Source organism: Eptatretus burgeri, chromosome 2 (genome assembly GCF_056783735.1).
Source record: "Eptatretus burgeri isolate ZD-2024b chromosome 2, Ebu_testis_v1, whole genome shotgun sequence".
In the NCBI taxonomy this organism is placed as follows: Eukaryota; Metazoa; Chordata; class Myxini; order Myxiniformes; family Myxinidae; genus Eptatretus; species Eptatretus burgeri.
In genome coordinates this window covers 116022161-116039745 of record NC_140962.1, presented here as the reverse complement: position 1 = coordinate 116039745, position 17585 = coordinate 116022161, and the positions used below count along the sequence as shown (strand labels likewise).

At 44.1% G+C, this 17585-nt stretch overlaps 1 protein-coding gene across 7 annotated transcripts in view; it reads left to right on the top strand.

Moving 5' to 3' along the window:
- LOC147032891 (serine/threonine-protein phosphatase 6 regulatory ankyrin repeat subunit B-like) overlaps positions 1 to 17585 on the top strand; it is a 127973-nt gene that overhangs the window by 10008 nt on the left and 100380 nt on the right. The gene's annotated exons all lie outside the window — the stretch shown is intronic.

Genomic DNA, 17585 nt, shown 5'->3' with positions numbered 1-17585 from the left:
TGTAATTTCATCAGGATGCTGGCGATAGCTCGCCTACTCTTCATGAAGGACACCGTGGGATCTTTAACATCTACCAACTATCGCCGGCAGATGAGACACCCAGTTTAACATGCATGCAAGGGACGGCACACGTATTGATGAACCATCATGCCTGTGAAATGCCGGCATGACAGTTTAAAGCTGGACTGAGATTCAAACCCAGGTTCAACAGCTCAGAAGCGATTGTGCCTACCTCGAGGCTCCCCTCCTAGCCCATCATGATCCGTTTAAAGCTTCGTAAGTCATCATTCTGAATTTACTTATTTCTATATTTTCCTCTTTTTTAAAAAAAACTCATCACATTACTTAAAAGTGGAAAAGGCAGAGGGAAAGAGAAAGTCGAGAACGTTACAGATAACTGGAGCGAGAGAACTTTGTTTGATACATTATTAATGGCAGGACCTTCTCTGCGAAGCATCCAAACTTGAGATGCTAAAATAGACGAGGAGAATGAGGAGGAAGAATATTATCCTTTTATGAGTAAACCATCTGCAGCCGAATTGCCAATGATTATATGGTTGACCCCATCTGAGATCTGAGGTACTACCGGCCATCACTGAATCCGTACAAGTAGTCTTTTGTACAGTGGCTGAGTTTTCATATCTAAAATTAAATTTATCAAATGATGACAAACTCTTCCATGAATTTGCATTTTAAATTCTATTCTCCGACACTTCTGTGATGTAGTTGTTGCTCTGACTGCCCTTTTTTTTTCGTTTTCACGTGAAATTTAATTGTTCATTTTATATAACTAGGAAGTTGCCCGAAACTGCACGGGATTAATGCAGCAAAAAATTCAAATGGCATCTTCTGTCATCAAGCCAGCAAGCTGGGAGCAACAATTTCCCATTTATTGCTAGATCTAATGGAATTTAACTGCTCTAATGGTGGTGAGGTGCTCCATTTGAAACTGTTTAGTTGATACACTACAAAGCCAAAAGTATACGGATACCCCCTTCTAATTAGTGGATTCGGCTATTTCAGCCACACCCATTGCTGACAAGTATATAAAATGAAGCACACAGCCTTGCGATCTCCAGAGACAAACATTGACAGTAGAATGGGCCGTACTGAAAAGCTCAGTGACTTTCAACGTGGCACCGTCATAGGATGCCACCTTTTCAACAAGTATACTCATCAAATTTTTGTCCTGTTAGAGCTGCTCCGGTCAACAGTCAGTGCTGTTATTTTGAAGTGGAAACGTTTAGGAGCAACACCAGCTCAGCCGCGAAGTGGTAGGACGCACAAACTCGCAGAACGGGACTGCCGAGTGCTGAAGCGCGTAGCACGGAAAAATCGTCTGTCGTCGGTTGCAACACTCACTACCGAGTTCCAAATTGACTCTGGAAGCAACGTCAGCACACGCACTGTTCATCCAGAGCTTCATGAAATGGGTTTCCATGGCCGCGTAGCCGCAGACAAGCTGAAGATCGCCATGCGCATTGTCAAGCGTCGGCTGGAGTGGTGTGAAGCTCACCGCCATTGGGCTCTGGAGCAGTGGAAACGTGTTCTCTGGAGTGATGAATCACACTTCATCTGGCAGTCTGATGGATGAATCTGGGTTTGGCAGATGCCAGATGCTACCTGTCTACCTGTCTGATGATGCTACCTGTCTGAATGCTACCTGTCTGAATGCAGAGTGCCAACTGTAAAGTTTGATGGAGGAGGAATATTGATCTCGGGCTGTTTTTCATGGTTCGGGCTAGCCTCTTTCGTTCCAGTGAAATGAAATCTTAACACTACATCATACAATGACATTCCAGATGACTCTGTGCTTCAAACTTTATGGCAACAGTTTGGGGAAGTCCCTTTCCTGTTTCAGCATGACAATGCCCCCGTGCACAAAGTGAGGTCCATGCAGAAATGGTTTGGCGAGATCGGTGTGGAAGAATTTGACTGGCCTGCACAGAGCCCTGATCTCAACCTCATCGATCACCTTTGGGATGAATTGAAATGGCGACTGCAAGCCAGACCTCATCGCCCAACACCAGTGCCCGACCTCACTAATGCTCTTGTGGCTGAATGGAAGCAAATCCCCACAACAACGTTCCAACATCTAGTGGAAAGCCTTTCCAGAAGAATGGAGGCTGTTACAGCAGCAAAGGGGCGGACCAACTCCATATTAATGGCCATGATTTTGGAATGAGATGTTGGATGAACAGGTGTCCACATACTTTTGGCCATGTCGTGTATATATTTTTTTAATGCCTCAGGTCCGTAATAAATATTTGTATTTGTGTCAAAGCCAGTGACCATTTGCAAATCCATAGGAGGATATATAATGACGAATTAACTGTTTGTCATGCAACAGCTTGCTGGAAGACAGGATCTGCAAGATATACAGCTTGCCAGAATGCAGGCTATACCTCCTAACTTTATACATATAACCGTCTGTCGGTTTAATTCCTCCATTGATGGAATCTGCGTGGATTATCAGATGATTTTCTGGCAGTGTAGTATTTAGTAGCTGTCGGCTAACTCGAAATGTATATTCCATAGTGAAATGGTGTTTTTTTTTTTTTTACCATATTTACATGTGTAAGAAATACACAAAATCATTTGCTTTGTTCTGTAATAAAGTAAACCCCATCGGTTTTACTTTGTGTATTGTGATTAGAACATGACTGGAGACTGTGTTGATGCCAAAATGTTGTAATAAGGGGGTGGAACGGCATGTGTTGTGTTTGTTGCATGTTGTAAATTTGAATCGTAACTGTTGCAGCACCCACTCATGCATGCACAGAATCCTAGATTTTAGTAAAGCACCAATAATGTGGTTGTTAGCTAAGATTGTCATTAATACATGAACACAGCAGAAAGAGAAACGCACCAACAGCATAGGAGAGGGACACCTTGGAAGAATAGACGAGGGGAAGAAATACCCAGAAATGGAAGTTTTACACCTGAAGCAAAAATAAACTCTGGAGTGCAACATGGCAATGATGGACCAAATGGCTTTCATTTCTTTATTTAAGGTACAGGAGTGTGCAAGTACTCGTTGGACTTTGTATAGTACCACAGAGTCTGGACCCTCTCTCTGTTAATTTCCATTCTGCATACGGAAAATAAATATGTCTGAAATTGATTTGAGTATCGACTTTCAAGCACGCAAGCAGTCCAACCAAACACCCCTCTCAAGGCCAAGAGAGTAATCCACTACTGCCCGAACCAATGTGAGATGGGTGGGCATATGTCAAAGGACGTCCAATGGTGTGTGTGTGTGTGTGTGTGTGTGTGTGTGTGTGTGTGTGTGTGTGTGTGTGTGTGTGTGTGTGTGTGTGTGTGTGTGTGTGTGTGTGTGTGTGTGTGTGTGTTGTTACGGCTGTGGAAATTCACAGAGCACCATATAAGTCCTTAGATCAGTTATGCCGATAAGTCTGTGTTCAGATAGATTTCCCAACCGTTGTCTAAAGGGATTTATTTGTGTCACCCGGGCTGTGATCTTTGAGTTAGCCGTTTTTCTTTTGCTATCGTTATTTTGGACCTACCGCAACGCCAACCACCAACCACCTTCTCTGCAACGCCAACCACCAACCACCTTCTCTGCAACGCCAACCACCAACCACCTTCTCCGCAACGCCAACCACCAACCACCTTCTCCACCACGCCGACCAACCACCTTCTCCACCACGCCGACCACCAACCACCTTCTCCACTACGCCAACCACCAACCACCAACCACCTTCTCCACTACGCCGACCACCAACCACCTTCTCCACCACACCGACCACCAACCACCTTCTCCACTACGCCAAGCACCAACCACCAACCACCTTCTCCACTACGCCAACCACCAACCACCTTCTCCACTACGCCAACCACCAACCACCTTCTCCACTACGCCAACCACCAACCACCCCCTCCACAACCGCCTTCACAACAACGACATCTCACCATCTCCTAAACCACATCACCCCCGATAAATCGACACGAACAACGTCGCCTCACCTTCATTTCCGAAACGACGCCATCTTCGCGCCAGCCGCGGTGAGTCCGCATCGAACGGCATCGCTGCAGGCAGATGTGTGGTTTGCTCGCCACGCAAGACTGTGATTTCTCGCACGTCCGCTTGCCGCGCATAGTCGCTGTCTCCGCGAACGTCCGCTCTGTGCAAGCTTCGCCTCGGAATTCGGATCAAGAGAGCGAGAGGGGCGGAGCCAGTGGGGGGGGGGGTCAGAGATCAGAGGTGAGAGTGCGAAGGCCAAACCTCGTCTCTCGGGCCCTATATAAGGGCGAGCGGAACGCCAAGCGCAGTCAGTCGGTGGAGTGTCTGTCGGGGGTTCAGAGCGCCTGGAGCCTGAAGCCTGCAGTCACTGGAGAAGCTGAGGAGAGCAGAGGAGACGCGAGCTGGGGGCACGGCCAAGCCTGCTGTGCCGCGCGGAGCTGTGTGTTCGTGTGCGAGCCGGAGAGAGCTCGCCAACCAGCACCGAACGGTCTGAGGTGATCGGGCTTCGGAACAGTCTGAGCATCGCTGAGGGATGGACGGGTTCTTAAAGAGAGCATCAACTCAGAAAGAGCAAAGACCCGTTCCATAGTGAACCCTCACGGGCATTGCCGGCTGGGGACCGAATCACCAGGCCGCGGCCGAGCCGCGGTTACGCAAGCTGCGGTGGGGAAAGAACGTCGTGGTTCGCCCCAGCGAGGATGGTAACCTGCGCAGCCTCTTGGAGCTCCTTCGGTCCTCAAAGATCCAGGTTTATAAAGACCTCGAGAGGTACAGTCTACCCCCTTGTCTTTGAGGGGGTTTTTCCTTGCTTTTCTTTGTATGAACGTTGTGGCGCCAAGTCCGTCAAGTAGAATTGTATAAGTAACTGTACATAACAGATAGATGGTATTAGCTCTTTCCTTTACATTGCTTTTGTTTGGCTGTATAATTGCATATGTGCATGTATGTATACATGCCTGCATGAATACCTGACTGCATACGTGTGTGAATAAATGTGTTTGTTTGAATGTTGACCTGTTCGTAGCGTCATTTTCCCTCCATTGAAATGCCGTATTGCATTTCGGAATAATAGCGGGCTTTTTAATAGCCGATAATAGAATCGGGTCCAGCAAGGCCTCGCGATAATACCCCGCTCGGTTATCCCAAAACAGAGCGAGCTGCTTAAGCGGCTCGTGTCCAAGCAGGCCTCGCTGAGGTACAATCTCTCGGTAATCTACCCGCGCGAATAATTAGGTAAATCGATTATTTGGCTATCGGACCCTGTAGAGTGCGGACAAGGTTGTGGTGTGCTTGGAGCACACCCGTGACTGGTTTTCGGCGTTGTTCTGGAAAGTCGCGACTGGATTGCTCGTCCGGTGGGCGTACGGTCGCGATTCGGCTAAAATCGGCTGTCCGCACGCCGGCAGGCGTGAATTTACAACCATATATATATATATATATATATATATATATATATATATATATATATATATATATATATATATATAATATATATACTTCAAAATAAAACAATGTGTTGATTCACTTCAGGACTGGTCTCCTGTATCCACCTGGGAAATTGGAAATCATCCAACTTCCTGTACTTCCCATCATCAGCAAGGTCGTGGAATTCATCATTCCTTTTCTCCAACAGCCTCATCTTTGACCATCAATTTGGAATCAGAACTGGTCACTCTACCTTGGACATGCTGCTTCAACTCTCACAACAATCTATGGAGGCCCTCAATATCAGACCTGAGACCAGGGCCATCTCTCTGGACATATCTCGAGCTTTTGATAGTCTGGCATCCTGCCTTGCTCTCCAAACTGTCTGTCTGCCTATGCAATTCAAGGCCAACTCCACTCTTGGATTACTGACTCCCTCCACTCTCAGAGACAATGTGTGGCTCCCAACGGAACCCTTTCATCTCCTCTCCTTGTCAAGGCTGGAGTACCTCAAGGCAGTGTTCTCAATCTCATATTATTCCTTATCATCATCAATGATCTCATTGACTCTGGAAAATCCTCTTTGTCTCGCAGAAAGATGAGAGATGTCAGAGAGTAGAGTCATCAGCAAAGAGATAGACAGCAGCCTCTTCCCTCTCCTCAGATCTTGACAAAATCACAAACTGCTCAAACACAATTTTGCTTATGTATCCATATTGACCACACTTTGCATTTTCCCTTACCCCTCATCATTACCTGCATTTCTTGTTTATTCATCTCTGACGATTTTCTCCCTCTGCCCTGTTGTTAGTTTTCCCCTTTTTCCTGCTGTTCCCTTTGTTATGTTGTGTCTTGATTTGTTCTTTATAATCACTCTTCCACAAGCATTGACCATGTAAAAAATTAAAAAACCCATGTGTACGTATGTATGTATGTATGTATATCTCTATTATAATACCAAGCTTGCACACTAAAAACTCGGCTCGCCTCAGACGATCCCTATGAAACTGCTGTGGCACTTAGCGGACATGCCAACAATGTTTGGGAAGTCTTGGCGTTCCATAGTACCACTTGCATTTTGCACAATGCGTATTTTTGTCATTCCCCGTGTACAGTCTGTCGTCTGCTACCAGCTATGTTGTACTGCTATCCCGTGCATGTGCACGGGTATCGCTAGTATATATATATATATATATATATATATATATATATATATATATATATATATATATATATATATATATATATATATATATATATATATAGATATATATATATATATATATATAACAGGGGGGCGCTCCAGACTCCACGAGTGGTAGGGGGGTGCTGGCAATGATTTGGGGGGCACTGGCGATTTAGAAGAGCAGCGGCGATTAGGAGCGCTCATTGGGCTTCCTGCAGTCTGAACAGGTTACCCGGCACCATTCGGCAAATTGGCCATACAATGCCTGTTGCGGTCCTCCTCGTTTGCTATGGCACCGTCCAGAGAGAAATTAAAGACAGGCAATGGGACAGGTAGGCCTTTTTGTAAATAATGAACACATTTTAAAACTTATTTATTCTGAAAATCATTAAGTTCTTCAAGCATATTACAGACTTGTTTACCAACAATGCAAGTCAGTTGGTTTTTTTAAATACACACATGGTGTGAATACCATATACATGTGTTATGATCTGGCAGCGCAATTCCCAGCGAGGCGCGAGTACTGAGGCGGCGCGGCATTGTGTTTTAGGTCACTCTACCTTGGACATGCTGCTTCTACTCTCACAACAATGTATGGAGGCCCTCAATATCAGACCTGAGACCAGGGCCATCTCTCTGGACATATCTCGAGCTTTTGATACAGTCTGGCATCCTGCCTTGCTCTCCAAACTGTCTGGAGAGCAAGGCGATAGAACGATAGAATGATAGAACTGGAGAACGATAGAACATTTCCAACGGTAGCTGTTATAGCTACCGTTGGAAATGTGAAGAAATTTTTTTTTTGACGCGCAGGGTGAAAATCGATGCACGCGCTGACCAGAGACCGGAAATATATAATTATTGTTTGGCCTTATCACTGGTGTTAATCATTCGACATCTTGGCGTATTGATTTCGTTATTCAATTAAGCTTCACGTCCGGTCGGCCTCAAAGAAAAAGTCTCGTCAGCATTCCGTTGAATATATCAAGTATGGATTCATTCCATCCCTGACAAACACGCAGTTACCGATGTTTGTTGTGTGGTATCACGCTGTCCAATGAAGCAATGAAACCATCTCGCCTGAGCGAGCACCTGAGTAAAAAGCACAGTGATAAGGCTCGCGCAGAGGTCAGCTATTTCCAATCGCTGAAAGAGAAATTTGAGAAGCGATCCACGGTAACGACAATGTTCAAAGCCAGCCAAAATCTCGTGGATAAAGGACTGGATACGTCGTATAAGCTGTCATTGCTCATCGCCAGATCTGGAAAACTGTATTCAATCGGCAAACAGTTGATCAAACCGGCTGTTGGGGAAGTGATAAAAACTGTTATGGGCCAGGATCCATATCCAGTTCTCTCGTCGATTGCGCTCAGCAATGATTCCATGGCCAGGCTGATTGAAATGTCATCAGATGTAGAAGATGATCTGTGTTTTGAGCTGAGAAGCACGCGCTTCACCATCCAGCTGGATGAGTCCTCTTTGCGTGACAGTGAAGCTCTGTTACTCTGCTACGTTCGCTTCATCCGTGATCAGGAAATGGTGGAAGAATTGTTGTTTGCCCGCTCTCTCCAAACCGATACGAAGGGTTCTTCCATCTTCCAAACGTTGGAGAAGTACTTTACTGATAAGAACATACTGATGGAGAACATTCTCGCTTGCGCGACGGACGGGGCACCAGCGATGGTTGGCCGCCAGCGTGGTTTTATTGCGCTTCTGAAGAACCAGGTACCGTCCGTGTTCGCCATTCACTGTGTCGTGCACCGCCAGCATCTTGCAGCAAAAGCTCTCAGCACCAGACTTCATACATCACTCCAAATAGTAATCAAAGCAGTGAATAAAATCAAGGTGTCATCTCTGCATGATCGGCTCTTTCGTCAGCTTTGCCAGGAGAATGATGAACCATTCAAGAGGCTCTTGTTGCATACTGAAGTTCGATGGTTGTCCAAAGGCAGTTGTTTGACCCGTTTCCATGCCCTCTTCTCGACAGTGGTCGAGTTTCTGTCGGAAATTGATACAGAATTATCGGAGAAAGTGAATGTGATTGAGCATGATATGGCTTACCTCGCAGACATATTCAGTATACTGAATGATGTCAACAAACAACTTCAGCGTGACTATATGACACTGATTAAAGCAAAGAAGGTGATCGGCGCGTTCGTAACCAAGGCGACTCTGCACAGGGAAACCCTTGGCCGCAGAGATATGTACCACTTTCCCCGGTTGGCAAAGGAAACTGCTGTTTCTGATGAAGAGCTGCTCGTTTATTGCAATCACTTTGAGAAGATTCGTGGAGATATGGAGCAGCGTTTCAGAGACGTACTGGAACTGTCGGTGCCAGCATGGGTGATCAACCCATTCAAATGTGACATGACATTCGAGATGTGAAGTGCGAATTACAGGACAAAATTATCAACTTGTGGAATGATGATGAGGCGAAGGCAAGATTCTCGCAGCATGAATACGGCAAATTCTGGATTCTGGAGCGGGGCGAATACCCCCGCAATGTGGACAGAGGCAGAACTGCTGCTGATGGTGTTCCCCACATCATACCTTGTTGAAAGAGGGTTTAGCGCCATGATGGTGCTGCTGACCAAGTATCGAAACCGCCTTGACATTACCAAGAGGGGCGATCTGCGTCTCTACCTCACTGAGATGGAGCCAGACATTCGTAATCTCGCAGCAAGTCACCAGGCCCACCTTTCACACTAACGGTATTTGGGCCTGTGATAACAGATTCCCAGTTTGCCTCACCTGGACCTGTTCTGCTGAAACATTGTAGGTAGTGCAAAATAAAATAGAAAAGTAAAGTAAAATATTATTCAGAAATTATTTGGCTTCTGTTATTTTTGCTTCCTATCTACATAGATTCGGACTATCCTATTGCCCACTGGGTGTCTGACCACGAACGATAGAACAAGGGGACATTGGGCCGGTCCAATAGGGCAGAAGGGGGCGGTAGTCAAAAAAGTTTGAGAACTACTGATATAATATGTTGTTACGAATTTGGAATTTGATTGCACACAAAATACAGGTTCCTTTGGTCAGCTATGTCGATAAGTGCTTGTTCCCTAGATAGCTCACCTTTCATTGTTTAAATGTTCAGAAATCGATTAGATGCACTACGGATTGATTTAATAGTTAGGGAACGAACAATGGAGACATCTCTCCCCCTCTTCTTCGAAGAGGAAGAACCCTGCCGTCTCATGACTCATGATGTCAACAACTCCCTCCCACCCGTAGTTGAGCGGGGGGATGGATCACGAGGGCATCAGTCACGCCGGGCAAGGAGGAGGGGGAGGGGGGTGGAGAAGGATAAGAGGAGATCTTTTTTTTGTTGAGGGGCAGAGTTGGAGAAAGGAGTAGAGAGTAGTCGTTCAGCAGACTGTCGGGTCCTGCTTGGTTTGCGTTAGGGTTGAGGCCTTCAGAAGCTTTTGCTTCGACTGGCTCAGTGAGCTTCGGCTGAGGCCTGGCTCGGGAGGAGGCTTTTTGCTTTCATGGTTCCGTGAGCTTCGGCTTCTGCTTGGCTCGGGAGAGCTTTTTGCTTCAAGCTGCCTTGTTTTGGAAGGGAGTTGAGCCGGTTGCTTGGCTCGAGATGCGAATGGTGGCTTCTTCTTCTTCTTCTTCTTCTTGGTTTGTGGAGCTCTTTGTTCTCCATTTTGGTTCCCGGCTTGGTACGACTCATCGACCTCTTCTTGGAGGTGGTTCCTCGGGGCAGCGACGCATCGACGGGAAGGATCGGTGCCTCGTCTCACCAGCACGTGTTGAGAAGCGCGGGAGGTGGTTCTTCGGGGAAGCGACGCATCGACGGGAAGGATCGGCGCCTCGTCTCACCAGCACGTGTTGAGAAGCACGGGAGGATCCGCGGGAGCTCGGGAAGGATCGCAGCTCACGGCGAATGGATCCAGCTCGCTCTCGCTGGAGCCCGGGTCCGAGTAACTTGAAGACTACACAAGGTGGAGAGGTTCGAGATAGGTTCTGGGTTTCAGCTCACCTGTCCTCCGAGCTGGAGCTTGTTATTAAAGGCCTCTGCCACCATTTCTTGGGTGTGTGTGTGTGTGTGTGTGTCCGTGGGCCCGTCTAATAAGTAGGAACTGCTGTTAAGTGCAAGTGACTGTACATAATAAGTAGATGGTTGTAGTTCTTTTGTCATGCTTTTGTTGCTTGTATAATTGCATACGTGCTTTATTATAATAAATGTCCTTGTGTGAATGTAAACCTGTTCGTTGCGTCCATTCTCTCATTGAACTGCCCCATCTTGCACTCGGAATATAGTTGGTTTTTAAATAGTCGGCAAAGTGATCGGGTCCAACGGGACTGCGCGATAATACCCCGCTCAGTTATCCCAAAGGAAGCGAGCTGCTTAAGCGGCTCGTTTCCAAGTGGTCCCGTTGAGGTACAATCTCTCGGTAACCTACCTGCGTGAATAATTAGGTAAATCAAAGATTTGGCGATCAGACCCTGTAGCGTGGGTAGAGTGCGGACAAGGTTGTGGTGGGATTAAAAACTCACCCGTGACTGGTTTCTGGCGTTGTTCCAGAATGTCACGACTGGATTGTCCATTTGGTGGGTGAAGCGACTGCTATTAGTTAGACGCGGTCGTTCGCACGCCGACGGGCGCGAATTCTACAACAATATATATTACACATGGTATTGCTATTGAAATGTGGGAGGGACATGTGAGCACGAAGCCACGAATCCACGAAGCCATGATGGCATGTGGGTGGGGCCCTTGGGCGGGCCCCACATAATGTGGGATTATGAGCACTTTATGGCCACTTGTGCTACTTTTTTTAGGGAAACTTCTTTTCGGGGGATGGGTGTGGTGGGGTTCAAGCTTTATTTTGTGTACAGTACAGTTCTAAAAATAAAGGAATAGAAACAAGAGTCAAACAACTTAAAAATTCAATTAAGTGAGCAAGTGGTGAGAACAGCAGTTGTACTTCGCAAACGACGCTCCAGGTTGTGAACGTTTTAACAAGACAGAAAAGGCAAAGAACACATCGGAATTTTCTGTTTCTTTTGCAGTTTTGCCTAAAGAGACATTCGACTGGAAATGTAAAGTTAAGGCGAAAATGATGGCGTTTGAAGGCCTGTCATAATACACTTCCACCGGGAGTGGCTCAAGGACTTTGGTCAACCTACTCTTCCCCCTCCCCCCCTTCCACACTTTACAACTACCTGGGAGGGGAAGGGGGGAACGAAGTAGCTACAACCTTTGTTTTATGAGATATGTGGACCCTTGGTCACCCTTGCAAGTTTGGTTGAGATTGGCTAACTAACGAGCAAAGACAGACACCACATTGCGCATTTTATTATGATGATGATGATGATGTTATGAACTAGACAAGCCTTCAAGTGTTCTCAAGTGCTGGTCCACATGTGCTTATGAAGTGGTACGTGATGTTAAGTGGTTTTAGCCAAATATAGTTAATTCTGTTCAGCCGTACGGCATTCATGTCAACAATGTTCCAAAAAAGCAGACAGTCTATTAATATTGCACTCGCTAAGGAATTAATCACTCATTGGAACTTTTCATAAAATGTATTCAATCAATTGCAAGGAAACTGCTTTATCATCCTTTGAGTTTAGTGTCACAATTTAAAAAAAATTTAAATTTTTGAACCAAAAAAGGGGGCGGGAGACATGTCCCGTCCCCCACTGATATTTCATTACCAGTGATTTTGGTCTAAATAACACAGAAATCAAGATCTCAAGAATGAAGTGAAAAGATTCTGGAAGCTGAAACTACCGAAATTTTGCCAGTGATAACGGGAGTGATAAAGAAGAACCTCGCAAATATCCTACAAAACCATCCATTAGAACATTGTGACAAACAAACTACAGTTAGAGGTTGTCTGGCTTGGTGACAATCCTGAAAAGAGCCCTCAGAACAAAACTCTGAGAGCAACACAACTTCATAACTTGGCCCATGATTCAAGATCCTTCACCGAAACAAAGGTGGATACTTCGAGTCATGTTGGCCTTCTTCCGTCTTCTGAAACCCAAATTATGGAGTTAACAATCGACGACATGCACGGCTGAAATGCTAAAATTGTGATGATGAACCCTTGTGCTGCACCAGCACATGCATTCCGTGGTCCTGGTCCACACGCCAACTAATATATTTATGAATACTTATGAATTGCACTATTGTGTTTTGTTTTTTAATGATACACATTACACGGTGCAAAAAGCGACATTATTCTTGTAAAAGTGCCCTCTTTCGCTGTGATCATGAGCTAATGCTGCAAGTCGGGCACGTAACGTACTCTTATCACCTTTCAGTTTATATAAAATTAGTCCATTGTCTGTCTTTTCTGTCGACACAGACCTGTATTAGCTTTCATGTTGGCTCGTACAGTCTTGTAGCTTGGCCAGTGCAGTCCCCCATTTTAAATATTAACCTACAAAGGAGCAGTTAAATAAAGAGTATAAAAATGATACAGTTGGAAGCATTGTCATTTCAATACAGATTTGAATGCAGGAGAAATATATTCTTATCTCATGATTATTACAGCTGTCTCATTTGCTCTTGTGTTGTTGTAAAAGTAGAATACGTAGAAACCATTGCAGTTGGATGGTACTCTGGCTTTGCTTGTTTGACAATGCTGATAATACGGTGTTTAGAGAAGCATGTTAGCACAATGCCAAGTCCATTGCTCTTGCACTTCAGTAATTGCAGAGCCTGCGTCACCTCCAGTGCTCGAAAGAATATCGTGATTTTTAAATCTACATGAAGATTCAACAATTGTTATGTTTCAGCAAATCCAGAATTAACAAAGGGACATGAGTGGATGATGAATGGTATTACGGAGCAAATTTAGACTTGGTTTGAGGATTTGTGCAGCGTGAATTGTGGAGAGGGGTTCTGAGTGGAGTAGCTTATTAATGGACATATGGTCCACCTCTTGGTGGCTGTCCACATATTGCTTCTGCAAATGGGTCATTCCATGTCAAATCATCAAAGAATCTGCCGTCATCTCTCAGATTTTTGTAAAACTTTGGGAACCAATTGGGACCCATGAAAAACGGCAATAACTCAAATATTTTTGCTAACGGCCTCTTAATTAGTGAGATACAGACTAACGCACTTTGTACTAATTAGCACGACGTCGCGAATTCAAATGGCCATATCTCTAAAAGTATAACACCTAGAGAGCTGGTTTTGGTGTCATTTTAAAGGTATTTTCATGCCCTATGAATTTGTCTGGGCAACATTTTCCTACCTCCAACCACAAAAAAGTTATCACAAAATATAAACTTCAATCGTGAATCCCCAAAAAATGTATCCTTCAAATTTCCTCAAATTCATCCCAGAGGTACCTTATGGTGTCAAGAAGCTTACACATAAATTTTGTGATGGGCACTCCAATAGTTTCTGAGATATGAGCAATAATGTACATGTACGTATGGCATATAGGTTCGAAAATCAGCATTTGCAATGTATCATACAATCAATAAGTGAGTTCAAGTACACAGTGTTCACTAACCTGACTTAGGCTTTCAATTTCCTCTTCAATGCGGCTACAGCAGCACTTGTTTCTTCCCCTCAGGCCCAGTTGAAAATGAAAGTATATGATACTTCAAAGCAATTGATGGTCGTTCCCTGTCATGGCTAGGTTAGAATGATTGTATAATACATTACAAATGCTGATTTTCGAACCTATATGCCATACGTACATGTACATTATTGCTCATATCTCAGAAACTATTGGAGTGCCCATCACAAAATTTATGTGGAAGCTTCTTGACATCTTAAGGTACCTCTGGGATGAATTTGAGGAAATTTGAAGGATACATTTTTGGGGGATTCACGATTGAAGTTTATATTTTGTGATAACTTTTTTGTGGTTGGAGGTAGGAAAATGTTGCCCAGACAAAATCATAGGGCATGAAAATACCTTTAAAATGACACCAAAACCAGCTCTCTAGGTGTTATACTTTTAGAGATATGGCCATTTGAATTCGCGACGTCGTGCTAATTAGTCCAAAGTTCGTTAGTCTGTATCTCACTAATTAAGAGGCTGTGAGCAAAAATATTTGAGTTCTTGCCGTTTTACATGGGTCCCAATTGGTTCCCAAAGTTTTACAAAAATCTGAGAGATGACGGCAGATTCTTTGATTTGACATGGAATGACCCAAATGATGTCACATTTTCATCATTTGTCACCATTATAATATTTCCATATCCTTACTTCTTATTCCATCTTCTCATTACTTTCTTTTTTGCTCCTCCAGGTTCTGCTGTTGTTTATTTTATATACATATATATATATATATATATATATATATATATATATATATATATATATATATATATATATATATATATATATATATATATATTTTTTTTTTCACATGTACTGTAGGCCCTATATATAGATGTCATGTATTTATTATGTCTGCAGATTTAGCAGAATTATTTTAAACCTCTTTTCCTCTCCCAATGCTCTATGCCTGCTCATTCCCTTTCCTATCTATACTCCTATTCCTCCCAAATTTTTATTTTCTGATCCCACTCCTGTCACCAAAAGAGGAAATAAAAATGTAACTTTTAATTGGAAGTTCTTTCATGGTGAGCGGTTAATGTCTTTCACAGACCAACTAAAACCAGGAGTGCAATTTTGTCTCTCTTTCTGTCTGTCCTTTTCCCAAATAGGTTTGTGGATGCAGAGATATGGCAAGTGCTTGTATGTTTGCATTTGCAATTTGCAATGATGAGCCAGTGCTCCAAATTTTCCTTTGCTCTTTGTCTCAATATTTGTTTTTCCTTATAGCCTGGTGTCACAGGGACTCAGACATTACCTTTGAAAAATGTTGTGGTCCTATTGCACATTTTACAAGTACTGGCACTAAAGGATGGCATTCTGAGAGTGATGAAATTAATTTAGTGTTGTATTGCCATCAAACCCAGATGATAATATTTTCAAGTATGAACTCTAAGAATCAAAAATAGAATCCAAAGTCAATATTGACTGTGTAAAGAGATACCCATATTAATAGCCCTCGTGTTTGGCAATTTCCAGAGAATTTGTGAATCCCTGGTACGCCCACTACCGGTTTTGAAGTCCTCGCTAAGCAAGCGCACCACTCCATTGTGATGTTGCCAATTGTTCATATTGATATGTTTTTAAATGTCGGCTGGACAATTTATAATTTGTCACACTGACGTGCAGTACGTGAAAACCTCTTTTTATGGGTGTCTTGTGTAGAAAGGCTTTCAAGGGTGATTGCATAGCATTGTTGACTTGATGCATGCAGCATAATACAGCGAGTTTACCGAAGCTTTCACGCAGCATACGACCCAAAACGTATCCTGGATAAATGACTGTGATGGCCATACTGCACTGAAATGACTTAGAAAAAAGGAGCACCAAGTCTGCTCTCTGCTCCGAACTCAAAGCCTAGGCAGGCGTGTGCGATGTTTGATCTACTTTTGTTTGGTGAGCACACTGCACCGCACCCACAAGAGGGAATAAAAAAAATTGTAACTGCTCCAAATATTTAATTGCAGGATTGCACCAACACCTGTTCTGGCTATCTCAATGGAAGTAGATGGACGATGTGCCGTTCCGTTTCCATTGCTATTTATTTATTTATTTTAATGTTGAAGGCGAGCCACATTGAAGTTGAAGGAAGGAAGACATGAGAAGATAAAGAGTTCCAGAGTTTGGCAGTGGAAGGGAAGAAACAAACATCGTAACGGCCCACCCTTGAGTTGCCAGTGGCCGCACAATAATCACGTGATGGAGTGGTTTGTTGAGTAAAGGATGTAAGGTTTAATTTGCGTGCTGTGCAATTCACAGGGTGCCTTTAATGCCATCAATTGGTAGATCTGTGAGGACTTTCATGAAGGAGTAGGACAATTTAAGTGACATGCTCCTATCCTTGTAACCAGTTGTGCCGTGCAACTGTGTGTTCCTTCATCCGTACGAGATGTACAAGGTCATTAGGAAAATGGATATAAATGACCTTTTATCATAACTTCCCAGAATCCTTTGGAGTTTGTGAGACTGAGATTAGATTGAGAGATCAATGAGATTTGTTTTTGTTCTGCCTTTGGAGAGTTGAGAGAGTCGGTACTACTTTAAAACCCAGTTTAACCATAATCGTGGACTTGATAGCTGTGCTTTAAACCTTGATTGGTTTACACTTGGTCTGTGTTTGCAGCAGTTGCCATAGGTCTGTTGTGCCTTGTCGAGCTTTGTTGTAATATTGTGATATTAATACAAAACCCATGTTTATAGTCTTACGCACTTGCAAGCTGCGGGTTATTTTGATGGCATTCTTAGGGCTCCACCCTTAGTTGCAGGAATACCTCAAGGTCACATTCTGGGACCAATCCTGTTTAGCTCGGTGACACTTCATCGTCGAAAAATCTCTGGTATCTTTTTACAGATGACCTGGCCCTTTGCAAAACTGCCACCCTCCCTCCGCTCCCCTTCCCTCACCCAAGGTTACATACAACATGGATTCTACGAGAAAAGTTGCATGTTGTCTTCCTCTGAAGGGCTTAGCTTGACGCTAACCTCTTATTCTGTCGTGGAGCCATCTGTCTCATGCTCCCACAATCCCTCCAAGGGCAATTTGCTCCGATTTCAATGAGAATCTCCAAAGAAGTTGTTCATATGGCAGGTTGTCGTCGTTATTATCAGCCTGACATGCAGAGCTCCTCCAACTATGTTTATAGATCTTGCAATTAAAAAGAATCTTGGGGGGGGGGGGCGATAAACAAACCTCCGATTAGCTGCATCTTATTCTTATTATTCTAATGCCACAATTATCCCCACCTTCTTGTGAAGTTGGCTGGGAGAAGCTTGGCCGAAGTCTTTCACGAACTGGCTGGTCAGGCCTGCTGTTTGACGAAGGTTAGGGCAAAAATTAGTACTTCCTTCAGGGTGTCGGTGATAATTCACCTACTCCTCGTGAAGTACACAGTGGGATCTTTAACGTCCACCAATGAACGCTGGCAGACGGGCCGCCTGTTTA